This window comes from Saccoglossus kowalevskii, chromosome 6, assembly GCF_978046115.1.
Source record: "Saccoglossus kowalevskii chromosome 6, keSacKowa6.1, whole genome shotgun sequence".
Classification (NCBI taxonomy): domain Eukaryota; kingdom Metazoa; phylum Hemichordata; class Enteropneusta; family Harrimaniidae; genus Saccoglossus; species Saccoglossus kowalevskii.
The window spans coordinates 18,305,508-18,322,194 of NC_140646.1; the positions used below are offsets into that span (position 1 = coordinate 18,305,508).

General features: G+C 36.1%; 1 long non-coding RNA gene across 1 annotated transcript; it reads right to left on the reverse strand.

Annotated features, from left to right (window-relative positions):
• Nucleotides 1–13,954: 13,954 nt before the first annotated feature.
• Nucleotides 13,955–16,240, reverse strand: LOC146741848 (uncharacterized). Its single transcript, XR_014929798.1, has 3 exons — nt 14,938–16,240; nt 14,839–14,871; nt 13,955–14,367 (listed from the first exon to the last, which is right to left on the reverse strand). It is a non-coding gene; the product is annotated as an uncharacterized LOC146741848 (long non-coding RNA).
• Nucleotides 16,241–16,687: the final 447 nt, after the last annotated feature.

The window sequence follows — 16,687 nt, forward strand, 5'->3', positions numbered from 1 at the left end:
ACTTTCACTTCTAGTGATTGATTATCGCTTTAATTGAAATATTGCATCTGGGAGTTTGTAATTATATTACGGTCAAGGACACGAGGTATCTGAATATCTTCCTCGAATTAATTTTATATATTATAAAAAATTTAAAGTGGCGCATTGGGAATAGGTTCAGCGCGGTCTATATCGATCACTTGTTGTTACGTTGAGTGTAAAATACTACGCAGCATGCGAAACATATATTGTCAATTTTGGTTAATGAAGTAGTGTTAGACCAATGTGAAAAGCTTAGAACGTTTATATTCTGACCACTAACGAGCTGTGGTTTATTTAGTATTCTCTATAAAACCGGCGTATACGAACCGGAAATGTAGTAAATAAATGACACGTGTATAATATAAAAAAAGTTAATTTCTGTTTTATTCAAACCTTTCCATTTACTCCGGCAAACCGAAATAATTCTTCGGTTCGGCATATTGGACGTAACTTTTATTCTTATGTTTTCCATCAGTCTATATTTCACTTCACCTTTTTACTTGTAATATGTAGTTTTGCACGTCACTAATCATATGGCTACGGAACATCACTGGCGCCAATGTACAAGAAATAATCGGCTCAGTTGGGTCTTTTCTCATTGTTAGTGATATTATCCATTAAACTCGATTGCGTGTAATAACTACATGCACTATCAGTTTACATTCACGGGATGACAAATGTATATATTTTTTATTTAATTTGATGTCTTATAATGATTTATCTTTGCTTTAATGATAAAGTATGCCTCAATTATTAAGACGTAATTCCGTTCTCATTTTTTTTACAAATGCCAGACAACTTCGATCAATACAATTAGATAGATGTATCCCTTCACAGATAAGGCAATACCCAGACTTAATTTCAGAGCGTGTCTGAGATATCACGGAATATGTGTGTACCTGCTTATAAATGTATTCTGAAAATACTCCTATTGTCAATTTCACATTTGTCATGCAATATTTATGCCATTATTGAATTTTTTATACGTATGCTGTCCTTTGTTAGCCGAAATTACGAAAATTAAATATTGTTCATGTATGATCAAATTTATCGATCGATAAAATCGATCTTACAAACAATTAGATTGTTATCAAGTAATTATATGATTTTGGTTATCTGCAGTCTATGCGACTTCTTTCTAACTCAAATGAGTAGATCAATAAACTCTTAACTCTATATAATGATAAATTCGCATATATTTTCATTGCTAATCATATAATGGGAATTTACTTCTAGTCATTCAACCAATCCAATCCAAGATGCGCAATTCGTGGCCCCTGAGTATGCTGTTGTGCATGTGCGCAATGCACTATGGGAGAGAACGCAGGAAAATGACTAAATTATATATAACTCTTTTGAAACAATATATTGAGTTTCATATCAATATTATTATATGTTCGAGCACAAATTTGAGATATGAAGTAATAATATCAAAATAGAAACCAGTGCTTAATCACATGTTATTATCATTTTTCTTCTAAAAATCCGGACTTAAATTGGCATTTATCCATAATAACGAAAGCACAAATAAATCACATATAATTTTAAATTCGACACAAACCTCCCTAAAAAGGTATACAGTGTTCCAACTGATTATCGGATTGACGTAATTAGGCAAACCCTACCATCACAGAAAACAAAAACCCGTGTATAATAAAAAAGGACAACAACAACTGTTTATTACAATACTTAAATTTAAAAGAATTTACTTAAACTAGGTCGCCCAGTATTTACTGTTTTAATTGAAATATATGTGGTTATTTGTATATTTTTCATGTAATGTATCTTTTACAAATGTCGATTTTAATGTCGAATTCACAGGCAGTGTCTTGGGGCGTTTAATCTCCAGAGTGTAGTTACAGATGCGGGACATCTTTCGTTTCTGAATCCCGGGTTAATAATGTATCTATACATCGCAGTAGGAACAATATAATTCGTTGAGTGACGTGGGAACGGATTAATACAAATACTCTATTGTATACATGATTATGGCCTTGGAAATATAAGTAAAATGTGCAATGACCCTAACGACTTTTCAAAACTTACTCAAGAAAATATGTAGAATATTAAAATCACATAATAGAACAGAGTTTAATTGTAAACGTTTATGCTCAAGGGAAAAACTAAGTATTTTCAATAGGACATTTCAACTGATATTATGACTGGGTGAATATTGTCTTGAATGGGAGATTGAATTTAATTAAGGTTTAATCGTAAAACCAGAACACGCATCTGTTCAACAAATGATTTTGTGATAATTAATTTCTGCGAATAGGTGAATAAATAGTTTTGGCTCAAAAACATTCAGTTTTCGTCGCCTATGTGACTTCGTTTGGATTCCCTATCTTAGTAATAACATGCAATATATATAATAATAATTGAAAATTTGTCATACGTCGTGGTAATCAGTGCCTATGGGCTTTCTGTTTATTGCATAAAATAGTAAGCGGACAGGATTATTAAATCTAACGATTGCAATAAACTTGTAGGGAAATGAAAACAGCATACCTAACACTAGATCGTTGAAAATAGATCAAAAAGTAGTAGACAGGCGACCTTGCTCCATAATGGGAATTGACGTAATGTCTCTTTGCAAAAAGAATGGCTATTACATAATCGATTCTGAATAGACGTTTTACTGCTACGAATCTTCAAAATTGATTTTACAAATTACGTAATACACCAGTTAGTAAGCTATTAGTAGACTAGTGATTGGGACGTACAAATAATTCCCGGAGAACTGGATTAAGGCCCTGATTTACCTCAACTAATGAAAATTATTCATGAATCATAACGGAATGAATGGGTCTGCAAAAAATAATGATGTGTTCGTGTGCCAGTAACATTGTTTATAGTGCCTAATATTTAGAGTGTTTTGTCTGTCTAAAGACAAGGTTCAATATATGTTTATCGTTGACAATATTGATCTTTTCTTAATTGTGTAACAGGCGAAAGGTATCATTATATCACTGTTTGTATCAGTAGACTGTAACCATTAGAAATATCAATGGCTTTTGATATTTTCACGTTTGGGGTTAACATTTTATTTTATTGTTACAAGAGTTTAATAGGCCTAGAATATATCGATTTCAAAGAATCGACCAATTGAATTGTTCGTTTGTACCAAATGAATTGCCAAAATAGGTCGATCTGATTCGCATGTTTTTTAATTATTCATGCAAACAGTGGTTAAAAAGATGATGCCACGTTTTTTTTCGTGATTACAAGTAGGCCCCAAACGTGAATAATACACAGCTGCAATAGACAAAAATATAATTTTGTGTTACAGAAATGAAATAACATTGCGACCTTCCGGTATTTTTGGTTCATATAGATAATTCAGAAAAATACTGTACGCAAACGTACGACGCCGAAAAAATAATATTTGTCGTCTGTAGTGACTGACTGGTTAACCCGGAAGTGACGTCAATGTATATGTATGTGTTATTTGTTTTCCAACTAAATCAAACATAAACATGTACAAATTATGCTGAGGAATATAATAAATAACTTTTATCGAGTTAATGAAACACTACGTCCAATCATTATAATAACAGGAGATTGTTCTCAAAGCTTTATATATCCATGTTGTAGTAAAATATTGGTAATAACTATTTTATATACATGTACCACCTCTTGAACAGTAGCAATTAAATAGAAGCACCCTAAGGTTCCAATTGCCATTGGTAATGAGTTATAATGAAGAGTACCATTCCATATTTACTGTTTATGTTACTTGTCCACGATTCTTACTTGAGTGGTTGATACTGACCTTGAACCTGGCTTTTTGTTTATGCCGTTGTATGTGACGTTATAGATTTGGCATGGGCATACTCACCTCGTCACTGTGAGGGCGCCGCGGTTCATTGAAGTTGACGATTTTACATATACTAATGTTACCGCTAACAAGGAGTTACACGAATAAACGTCACAGAGCGGCGGCGGAGTCGTCACCTGCGCATCCGTCAGTTGGCCATAGCGTGTCATAGTTTACAAACAAGAGTCTACCCGTGAGCCTTTGCGTTTTTAGCGAGCGTTGTTATCGTCGCTTGGGACTCAATTCTCGCGCGTGCGCAGGTGACGACCCTCCAGCTTTAAGTGAGCACACTGTGTTGACCTTTCACAAGAGGGGTCATAGAAATTTAGCTGCTTGGTAACAAAATAACCTGTCCCATAGGTAGAATAGTTATCTGTCTTTGCTAGGATAATTAGAATATATGTTATATATGTGTATATTAATTACCTTGAATAATACTCACAGTGAAATGATAATTGAATCTACTGTCCTATGGGACACTGTCACGATGGCTTTTGTTAGTACATTAATTAATTATAATATTTTCCTGGCCCTCGTGACCTCGCCCTGACAGGTGTTTACAGTCCATGTTTGCAGTCAATATGAAAGCGATCACGTGCCTCGTATGTACGAACTAGGTTATATAGATATGTGCTTATTTAGTGTTGTGTTTCACTGTGTGTATTTCTATAAATTAAGACTGATTACTTGTACATGACATGCTTGTTTTAACACACCTCTAAAACACTTAAAGATGAATTAATGCATAAATAATGCTACTAATTTGACCAGCACTTTCCATGCGTACTTACACGGACAAAAATAGAACACACGTATCTGTCAATACATTTTGTCTGGAGTATTAGGTTTTAATTAAATAAAATGGAGACGGGGGTCTTAATTCTATATTTTCGAATAAAGTGTAGAATCACAATTCTATATTTTCACGAACAGATAAGTCAAAATTCCACGATCAGGGGGCTTAGCACTGCAACACTGAAAAACAGTAATCTCAGTTCTACAAACAATTCCATAAGAGGGCGGTGTTTACAACGGGGCTTGAAAGGTGCCTTCCATGATCTGTGTAAGTGCCCTCCCTCACGGACAAGGAGTTTCCGGTAGAAGTATTTCCTTGTAGTTTAAAGGCATATTAGATTACGTAAAGCGTAATAATTCGATATCCACCAGGTGATTTGCCTCGACTAACTCACAGGAAGCATCACTGCCTATTTTATTATATATTCAATTCGGGTTCGAGTTTGGTTTTGAGTTTCCAAAGCAAAACGTTGTCTGTTACCCATATGTGTATATATAGATATATTAACTACTATTTCCGTTGGCTTTTATATTTTTCAGGTGTTGCGGCGTGCAAAATAGTTAATTTTCTCCCCATATTCTGCATCACCAGCTCCTCATTCACGCTAACGTTGTTGTCATGGGAACGGTATCGCGCCATCGTACAGAGTTTGAAAAAACAGTTGAAAGTGAGCCAATGCAAAAAGTGTATTTGTGCGCTTTGGCTCTTATCCTTGGCTATTGGTATGCCGACTTTATTTGAATACGACGTGTTGCCTAAATGGAATAGAACACATAATTCCACCATACTGGTGTGTAGTACGGAAAATACTGCACGCGTTGCCGTAATCTTCAATGCTTTCCTCATACTTTTTATGAGTTACTTGCTACCTTTGCTCGCCATGGTGAGGAACTACACCAATGTGGCAGTATTCTTGGTTGCTAAGTACTGTAGAGTGGAGGAGGGAACTGTGCATATAGATAATATATATTTATGGTGAATTGTTAATTAAATTGAACGTGTTCTGATATTTATAACTGGACGTAAGTAATTGGTTCCAATTTGGCGCACAGCTGCATTTAAATCGATAATTCATTCATCTGTGTTTAAGAAGGTCATGTCGACATTTGTTGGCGAATACATGAGAATTTCATTTTTTTTTGTGTGTGTTATGATAATTTCAATGGGTTTAGAAAAAAACCACAATGCATCAATGCGAAGATTATACAGTGATAACCTCTTTGGGTATTTACAAAGAATATTTATATTATTTTCAGGTGTAGGAAACTTTTCGTTGTTTGCGTCTCATTTCAATTCTTCTCGATTATAAACTATCAACCGTAATGACCCGCTCCTAAACTGTGTAGGTGTGTTAATACTCAGACAAACAATATATTTTTTTAGTTTTCTGAGGTTGATAAGACTAGAGTACACGTCCGTTTCGGGAAATTGAAACTGTTCGCGACCACATCTTCAGATGACAGTCGGATAGATGTCATTGTTATTTATACTAATAAAGTTCCAGTCCTAGAATCAGATACTTTTACCGTCCTCTGTTTTGGGATGTGTGTTTTTTTTTCTGAATAACCCAAAGAATAGCGTTGTTTTCTAAGTAAAGATATATGCTATTCGTATGCTAGAGGCTGAATAATAACATCACATTAACGGATAACATACTGATACATTGACACACTGGTATAGTATATCAGAATTAAACAGACAAAAAACATGGTCCGTTCTTATATATCGCTAATAGGTTGTTTGTATCGCTGATATATCGGCAATATCGCCGATGCTTAATTGATATCGCAGATATCTCGGAAGAAACGAGCCTCAAAGATAATTGCACATTTATCATTTTTGTCTTACAGAAACTGACTGGGAAAACTGATAGTACCATGAACGATACGGTGTGGTTTGAAATACGACTAATGTTGGCTACGTTCAGTACATGCTACAATGCCGCCCTCTACGTCACATTCAACAACACTTTTCGAAACGGTTTCAAAAACGTGCTGCGCCTCCCGTTTGCCAAGCTAATGGGACGAAGCACCAAGATTCAGAGTACAGCCACAGAATTCAGCGTTCCAAACACACAAATGCAAGTGACGTATAATCCACAGATGTTTATCGGAGGTGCCGTCCTTGCTACTACAGTCGCGAATAACCACGACAGGGCGCTCGTGTGAGGGCGCTCGCATGATACTACAGAACTCTATAATCAGACGAAAATAACATTCACTAACTCAAAAACAAAACAAAAACAGAGCACTTATTAACCATTATTAACCTGTCAGTGTCATTATGGATTGGATAGTCATGGAATACACAAAATGCAGAACGTATATTAATCGCATCTCAAATACACATTGTAAATGATACCATATCCTCGGGGGCGGAGCTACATCACAAGACGTTCCACGTTGCTAAGACGCGCACCACTGTACCATGCATTTCTATGGGCTCTGCGGGCGCTGCCTTGGAACGCTGGTCGAGCCGGTGACAATTTGAGAAAACAACACAAACTCAAGTTTGAAGTAATCCCGAACAATCGAATTTATATATGTTACGCACGCAGGGATAATCTTGTTACACTGTTCAGGGGAGTCTAAACAACCATTCCAAAGTACCGTTTTCTGAGAGTTTTCGGCCTTTGTTTTCACCGTGATGGTTGTCAGGCGGTGAAAATGCCCGGATGTCCGCCCCAAAGATTATGACCATTTTGAAATGCACTGTCTAGTGCGTGTTCATGTAAATTATGTTGCGTCACAGTCTTAACATTGATCTATTCTAATACGTATTTAATTTAATATTAAACATCGTGATTTATTTGTCATGAACAAGAAATAATAAAAAAAATAATGATGCGGTAGAAAATGTAACTCGCTGTTATCACAAACTGGGGTTCTATGCACTGGTAAAAAAAACAGTGGTTACACCAACAATAGAGGGCGCCATTGACATGACAAAGCTTCAGTCTATTTTTGTTTTCGAAATAGAAGGCAGAGATACAGGACACCATGGTTTTATGTTTGCACTATTAAATTGTCGTTTTTCATTGGAATGTTACTCACTTTAACTGAAGTCTCATATAAGCAATATATAGCGCCCGTATAATGAAGGAATCTACTAGAATATTAAACTACTGGGTAATGGACATGTAAAAGAGTTGCAGCCTGGCTCAGAAAACGGCATTTCTGAAACGACAGCATCAACGCTTCGGATTAAACTGGTTTCGTTTCGACTGGAAATTTGTATTGAGCTAGATTTATTTCATTAAATATGGGAAGTTTTCATACTTAATTTGATTCAAATGTTCATCTGATTGACTTATTGAATAAGCTGAATGTGCTGAATGTGCTAAGTGAATAATTAATGTATGCTGCCGGAATGAATTCGGACTTGAATTGAAATTTAGCGGAGCAATACATGTACACTGATTATTGTTGGTTTATCACATCGACTCCTCTGCACAATTATCGCCAGTTAATAATTAGAGTTATTGTTGTTTTAAGTGATATGTTATATGTTTAAATAAAACACATTTATGTTACAGATAGATGCCAAATGTCAAGATAATTTAGTTAACACTAGGGTGTTCTACATGACAATGTATTTTCTAGTGTCAACTTTATAAAATATTTCTCACAATAATGGTTTCATACGCGATTTTATTTTGTAATAATTCGTTCTGTGAGTCGCACTGATAGAGTGAGAGTAAAACAAGATAACAGCTAGTATTGAAGCAATAGTGCCGGATCAGTATAGACACGACACCATCATTAGGTTTACGTTTAGCAATTTTCTTATGGTTTCTTTAGCCTTATCTAGCAGTATGCTATAACACCCTACATTATCACTATGATCTTAGACGCTGGCATCAAACAAACGTTATATTGACCTTAAAGGAAAGGTCAAGCCAAACAACATAATTACCCCTCAAGAAAAAGCTGCAAAAATGTAGGAGAATGCAATTTACATTTATTTTTTATATCACTTTTCATTCTCAAGATATTCAACTTTTCATAAGTATTATGTAGTCAGCCATCTTGATTCTCGGGCAAAGGATTATGGGTAAAGTATGACGTCAAATAATCTGTTGTCAGAAATTGAGAAAATGATTTCATCTATAACATGAGAAATACTGATGCAAATTAGTTCAAATTCCCGTTGTGCATATTATTCATGTATATCATTATAGTAATGCAAATTAGATTGTTACAAATACACATAAAGTGAAGATGTTGCTAAAAAATTTATAAAAATGAAAATCATTATTTTAGTTGTCTAGTTTGTGGTCAACATGTGATATATCACCTATATAACCTACTCATATCGGAAAAGTGTATACAATATAAGGAAATTTGAGCACTTGGTAGAAAAACATAAAAATAAATATTATCTGTTCTGTTTCCATGACAACTATTTTATATGCATGTTTGGCACCAGTACATGTATGCTACCATGTTCTAAACTTTCAGCTAATTTGAAGTTCAACTTTTGAAGGTATAGATGAAATCATTTTATCAACAGATTCGATGATGTCATACCCTTTGCTGAAGAATCAGGATGGCGGACTACATGAATTGATGACAATTCTTTTCTTTCAAACTTTGCTGAAATATGAAAAGGAGGGAAGCAAGCATTAGTAAGCATTGTTCTATTAGCGCATATCTCTAAAAATTCTGAAAACAAAGGAACGAACTGTATCGTGGTTAATATTTAAGCAAGGTCCCGTTTCATGCTTGGAGTAACACGGCAACAACGTGCATCTTAAGTGTGTCCATTGTAACATCAAATTGATCAACCACTTCAATCGATCTGAATTTTGAAACTATTCCAAACATTAAATTTAGCAGAGTGGTTGATTTGTCAAGCAATCTGAGCTTGTTGCCATTGCAAAGTTGATACCGTAGCTTGGGAATTCTAAAGCAGAAATATATATTTGAATGTTGGAAAAGTGGATAAAAGTCTCGTAATAATTTGAAATACATGTTTGAAGGTTGATAAATTAACATTCTTTTTGTATTTACGGATGATCATAAAAGACGACCGAAATCTGTTAAAATTGTGTGCACAGTTGTGGAAAAGTTATAGAAAAGTTGATAACGTTGCTTGGAAACATTAAAACAGTGTGCATATTTGTGAAAAGCGATTGAAAAGTTGATGGCGTTGCTTTACAAATTTGATCTATATCCTATTGGAATACATACGTAGTTGAAAGTTGGAAAAAACAGGATAACAGTATCTCGTAACAGTGTGCTGCATCAGCGGATTGTCAAACAAATCGATCGTAATATGTTAAAACAGTGTGAAAAGTTCTGTCAAGCGATTTGAAAGTTGATGGCGTTGCTTAAAAAGTCGACTTATATTACTGTCAGGTCGAAATACGGAGTTAAAAAGCGAACACACTAATTATAATTGTCCTTACGGCTCACAATTTCAGCGCGTTTTTATACGTACAAGGTAGCGGCAATCTGTTAAAACAGCGTGCAAAATTGCGGAAAGCGCTTGTAAGGCTGGTGGCGATCTATATTATTATCAAGTTGAAGTACATAGTTGAAAAGTGGAAAAAAGTATTCACAATTCTTGTAATAAATTCACCTTATCAGCGCAATGTAACGCGATGATAGTGGTAGACACGGCATGTAAAGTTGTATAACGCGTTTGCAAAGTCTCGTAAAAGTTTATGATATCGGAGGATTGTCATACCAGATAAGCATAATCTGTTTAAACAGTTTGTAAGGTTATGAATTACGATTGAATGGCGTTGCTTGGTATTTCGACCTATCTTGTGGTCAAGTTGAAATAAACAGATGTATTGGTAACAATTTATTTTGTAAAAATCCTTTGTCTTTACGTCTTTGGACACAATAGGAAGAGCAAGTCACTGCAATCCAATATCTGGTCACAAACTTTATAGTTCGATTTCCTATACCTCATATTTGTTCAATTTTCGTAACCAAATTCAAGCAAAGTGTTTACATCAAGTATCGTAAGCGTGGGCCAGATTATTTGTTATGGTGTTATACCTAATGACACTCTTTTTAATAATGTTGTCACAATTTAATGAGAACGAAGCATATATCAGGGGGAAATTCTTCTCCACGGGGTTCTCCACACTTGTCAGGGGGGAAACTCGTCTCGTCTCTATATCTCGTCCCCTTGAGGTATGGGATCGGGAAAGTCACTTATACTTTACAGTCAAATAAGACACACACAACGAAATACGTTTCAACTCTCGTCTTAGTCGATCTTTTGGAGCACTCTATAAGACACAGCGCCCTGGGGAAAAGTCCCCAAGACTATCGCAAGGCTGACCCAAGATTAGCCCAAGACTGTGCTTAGACTCGCCCAAGGCTCTCCAGGTCTGGACTCTCCACTGCGTCTCTCGTGGTGTACTCGTCAAGACCAACTCAAACTCTCTTTATTCATTTTCAAAACACTAACCAATTACAAAACAGTAAAAAGACTCTAGGGCGTAACCTTCAATCATAAAGCCAATCACACTAAGTACTGAATACGTCATATCTTTTGATTAATCGTTCACTACATTAATAACTACGGATACCAACTGCCAGAACTAATAGTCAGAATAGCGACGGTTATCTCGTAATTAGTTCCAAATCACTGAGCCAAGTTCCGTCCAAAACTTCAAATAGGCTTAAACGATGACAGACATAACACAGCAATTCGCTAATAATCAGCTAATTAAGTCGATTAACAGATACGCAAAAACAAATTCATGACACATAAGTCAAACATAAATGTGTACCAAGTGACTAACATACAATCTATGTTTGATATACACATTAGAGTGTCAGTTAAAGCATCTCAGGAGGAAATCTTGTCATTCATGAATTTATTTGCAAGCATACTCACTCGTGTTATCCTTAATGATCTATGTATATTTTTATACTTATTATTTTATTCTTATTACATTAAATACAACCTTCGGAAGATATTCCTACAAATAGCCGTAGGCGTATATTATGATGTATATTTATGAGAATGTACATAGATATCAGAGATAAAGTAGTACGGCCAAAAAAGGAAAATTGCCGGCAGTAGAGCATCTTTGATTCGATTGTGAAATTAATTGTCATGGAAATGTATCCTAACATTTATATCAACGATACATTTTCAAAAAACAAGATGGCTGAAAATGAAATGAGTTATTCAGATATAGTAGTATGTATGACCAAGAAGGAAGATGGCCGCCAGTCCACCATCTTGATTGTAAAACAAATTGTCATGAACATGTATCCTAACATCTATAATGTATGTACCAAATTTGAAAGAAACTGGCAAAGCATGTCCAAGTAATCATATTTTCAAAAAAAATAGCTGCAGCAATCTTCGCTCGAATCACTAAACACTAAACCACTGCGTGTGTAAAAGTACTAGGCACGTGCACAAAATAAACCGATTCGATCCGGAGGATTCTGAAAACATCCATTTGTTAACAAAATCGGACTATGAATTAGCATAAGCAAAAGCGTTTGCCAGACACACAACAGTATTATGAAAAATCAGAACCAACGTAATACGCATGTGCAGTGAATGTTATTGCACGTACCAAAACATGTGCGCATGCGTATTAGGGAATTTCATTGTGACATCAAAACATACACTTGGAAGACTATTTCAAAGAGTTTTTTTTCGAGTTTTTACTGTTTTTTGGCTTTAGGTGTATCCGATTTCCAATCATTCATTCTAAGTTATGTTATATTTATTTCCAAATCACAGTGGAAATAACATTTATTTATCTTGTCTACTAAAAAGTCTTGGTGGATTTTAGATCTGTTTTAGAAGACATTTAAGTGTGTGCATGCCCTGCAGACAAAAACAGTAAAACTCAAATCTCCCCAGTAAAATTAATTGAAAGTCCCACAATATAACCACGCAATTAGAAATAAAGTAACATGTTTCTTGAAATCAGGAGAGGTTTACAGTTGCTTGTTACCACAGGGCTGTATAGAAAAGACGCCTGTGAATTTTACAATAAACAAAGACTTATATAAATTTTGTTCATGCACACCTCCTCATCACGGGCTAAGAGGTCAAAACGACAGCTTGTGCTAAGAAAACGTGGTCGAACGCTTTGCTCAGGATAAGCGCCCAAAACACTTTTGTATTCAATGTTCATTTGGAAGAGTATTATAATACACACTCATAGCTACTTCATTCGGTATGCCATTTCTAAAATTAAATCTTTGCACATCCATTGACATTGTTTTAAAAAAAATGAACTGACGATGAAATACACTGTAATACTTCCTGAATTTGCATTAGTATTTTTTATAACCATAGAACTAACATGTATACTTTCCTGGTTACTGTACTGAGTAATCATAGTTAAAAGAACTGAAGATTTGTTTCCATCTGCCGATGGAGCTTAATTTAGCTGTCGCTCCCTCATGTGTGTGTTAACGGTATGCAAACATGTTTGATTGGCCCGTACTGTATGTATTTTGAATATGACTATTGTTGTTGTATGTAACAAAACTAAGGTACATGCATAATAGATAATGGCACAGTCCCCGTCATTTTTAATGAAAAAGTAAATTTATGTATCTAGGCACCCAACTATACACATGTAAACATCACCTAGAAAACTACAAATGTTCTTGTATATGCATGATACAATGTCCAGGCATGTCTGAAATATGAATCCGGAACTGTATTCTTTAATGGCTGCCTGTCAGCTATTTTGAAGAGCATCAAAGTACAATTGTGTTCAATGTATTAAGTTTAAACTAAATTCATTTACACACGTACGACAGAGATCCAATTCCGGAATGATGCATGTTTAGCATTAAAATGGCAGCCATTTACGTGTTAAGTTTGAGCTTGATCAGTACAGGGGTGTGTTTCATCGAGCAAATACTCAGATGGGCTTGCCAACACAGGTTGACATGAGATAATGTGCAAATTACTTACTAATCATGTATTATTACATCAAGCTACATATGTACTAAATTTGATAAAAATCTGCTCAGAAGCTTTTGTTCACACAAACAGACACACCAAACGCATTGCCTCACATGTGTGCTTTGCAGCTAAAATTTGTTGATTTAAATATAACTACATAAAAATTACCAAATCTTACCTAAAATTTGTTTTATACCCAATTGTATGGACAAATTATAGGGTACACAAAGCTAATGTCACCTGTAAGGCAATGTGTGAACTGAAAGTAGTGTAGTCATTATTTTCATTGAGATCGACCACAGGATGGGAACCAGAGATGGAATTTCAATAGATGCCACCCTATGGAGACCATGATGCTATACCACATGACCATCTTCTTTCACTTGCAAATGATTTAACGTACAACATTGGTATGTAGGAAATGTTTTATTAAAAATAAAAATCAGAAAAAAAAGTTTGATAGTTACAGTTATTGTTGCTTTAATTTTTCTAAATATAGCATGAAACATCATTTATGATCATGTGTGAACGATATTTTAATGAGAAAATCAAGTGAAAATGCAGCATATGTAATAATGATCATTTTTATACATTATGAAAAAAATAGGAATGAAGTATGAGAACATAATTGTTTTTTTAAAATATTTTCGTAACTTGAAAATTACATATAAAAAGTCATATTTCTTATTTACACAACTGTGTTAAATGCTGCATAGCAAAAGAATGCTAGAGATTTGTTGCTATTTTATCAAACTTTTATACAGAATATAATTATACAATAACCTTTGTTGTACTATATATGTGCACATGTAAACAACACCTATACAGCTGGCTGCACACATGTAAACAACACCTAGACAGCTGGCTATGCACATGTACACATCACCTAGACAGCTGGCTATGCACATGTACACATCACCTAGACAGCTGGATATACACATGTAAACAGTACCTAGACAGCTGGGTGTACACATATAAACATCACCTAGACAGCTGGCTATACACATGTACATATCACCTAGACAGCTGGCTATACACATCACCTAGACAGCTGACTGTACACATGTACACATCACCTAGACAGCTGCCTATGCACATATACACATCACCTAGACAGCTGGCTATACACATGTACACATCACCTAGACAGCTGGCTATACACATGTACATATCACCTAGACAGCTGGCTATACACATCACCTAGACAGCTGGCTGTACACATGTAAACAGTACCTAGACAGCTGGCTATACACATGTACACATCACCTAGACAGCTGGCTATACACATCACCTAGACAGCTGGCTGTACACATGTACACATCACCTAGACAGCTGCCTATGCACATATACACATCACCTAGACAGCTGACTGTACACATGTACACATCACCTAGACAGCTGGCTAAACATATGTAAACATCACCTAGACAGCTGGCTGTACACATGTAAACAGTACCTAGACAGCTGGCTATACACATGTACATATCACCTAGACAGCTGGCTATACACATCACCTAGACAGCTGGCTGTACACATGTACACATCACCTAGACAGCTGCCTATGCACATATACACATCACCTAGACAGCTGGCTGTACACATGTACACATCACCTAGACAGCTGGCTATACACATGTACATATCACCTAGACAGCTGGCTATACACATCACCTAGACAGCTGGCTATACACATGTAAACAGTACCTAGACAGCTGGCTATACACATGTACACATCACCTAGACAGCTGGATATACACATGTAAACAGTACCTAGACAGCTGGGTGTACACATATAAACAACACCTAGACAGCTGGCTACACACATGTAAACAATACCTAGACAGCTGGTTATACACATGTAAACAGTACCTAGACAGAAGGCTACACATATGTAAACAGTACCTTGACAGCTGGTCGTACACATGTAAACAACACCTAGACAGAAGGCTACACACATGAAAACAGTACCTTGACAGCTGGTTGTATACATGTAAACAGTACCTAGACAGCTGGGTGTACACATGTCAACAACACCTAGACAGAAGGCTACACACATGTAAACAGTACCTAGACAGCTGGGTGTACACATGTAAACAACACCTAGACAGAAGGCTACACACATGTAAACAGTACCTAGACAGCTGGGTGTACACATGTAAACAGTACCTAGATAGCTGGCTGTACACATGTCAACAACACCTAGACAGAAGGCTACACACATGTAAACAGTACCTAGACAGCTGGGTGTACACATGTAAACAGTACCTAGATAGCTGGCTGTACACATTTACACAGTACCTAGACAGCTGGCTGTACACAAGTACACAATACCTAGACAGCTGGCTGTACACATGTAAATAACACCTAGACAGCTGGCTGTACACATGTACATAGTACCTTGACAGCTGGTCGTACACATGTAAACAGTACCTAGACAGCTGGCTGTACATATGTAAACAGTACCTAGACAGAAGGCTACACACGTGTAAACAGTACCTAGACAGCTGGCTGTACACATGTAAACAACACCTAGACAGAAGGCTACACACATGTAAACAGTACCTAGACAGCTGGGTGTACACATGTAAACAGTACCTAGACAGCTGGCTGTACACATGTACACATCACCTAGACAGCTGGCTATACACATCACCTAGACAGCTGGCTATACACATGTACACATCACCTAGACAGCTGGCTATACACATGTACACATCACCTAGACAGAAGGCTACACACATGTAAACAGTACCTAGACAGCTGGCTATACACATGTACACATCACCTAGACAGCTGGCTATACACATGTAAACAGTACCTAGACAACTGGCTGTACACATGTACACATCACCTAGACAGCTGGCTATACACATGTAAACAGTACCTAGACAGCTGGCTATACACATGTACACATCACCTAGACAGCTGGATATACACATGTAAACAGTACCTAGACAGCTGGGTGTACACATATAAACAACACCTAGACAGCTGGCTACACACATGTAAACAGTACCTAGACAGCTGGTTATACACATGTAAACAGTACCTAGACAGAAGGCTACACATATGTAAACAGTACCTTGACAGCTGGTCGTACACATGTAAACAACACCTAGACAGAAGGCTACACACATGTA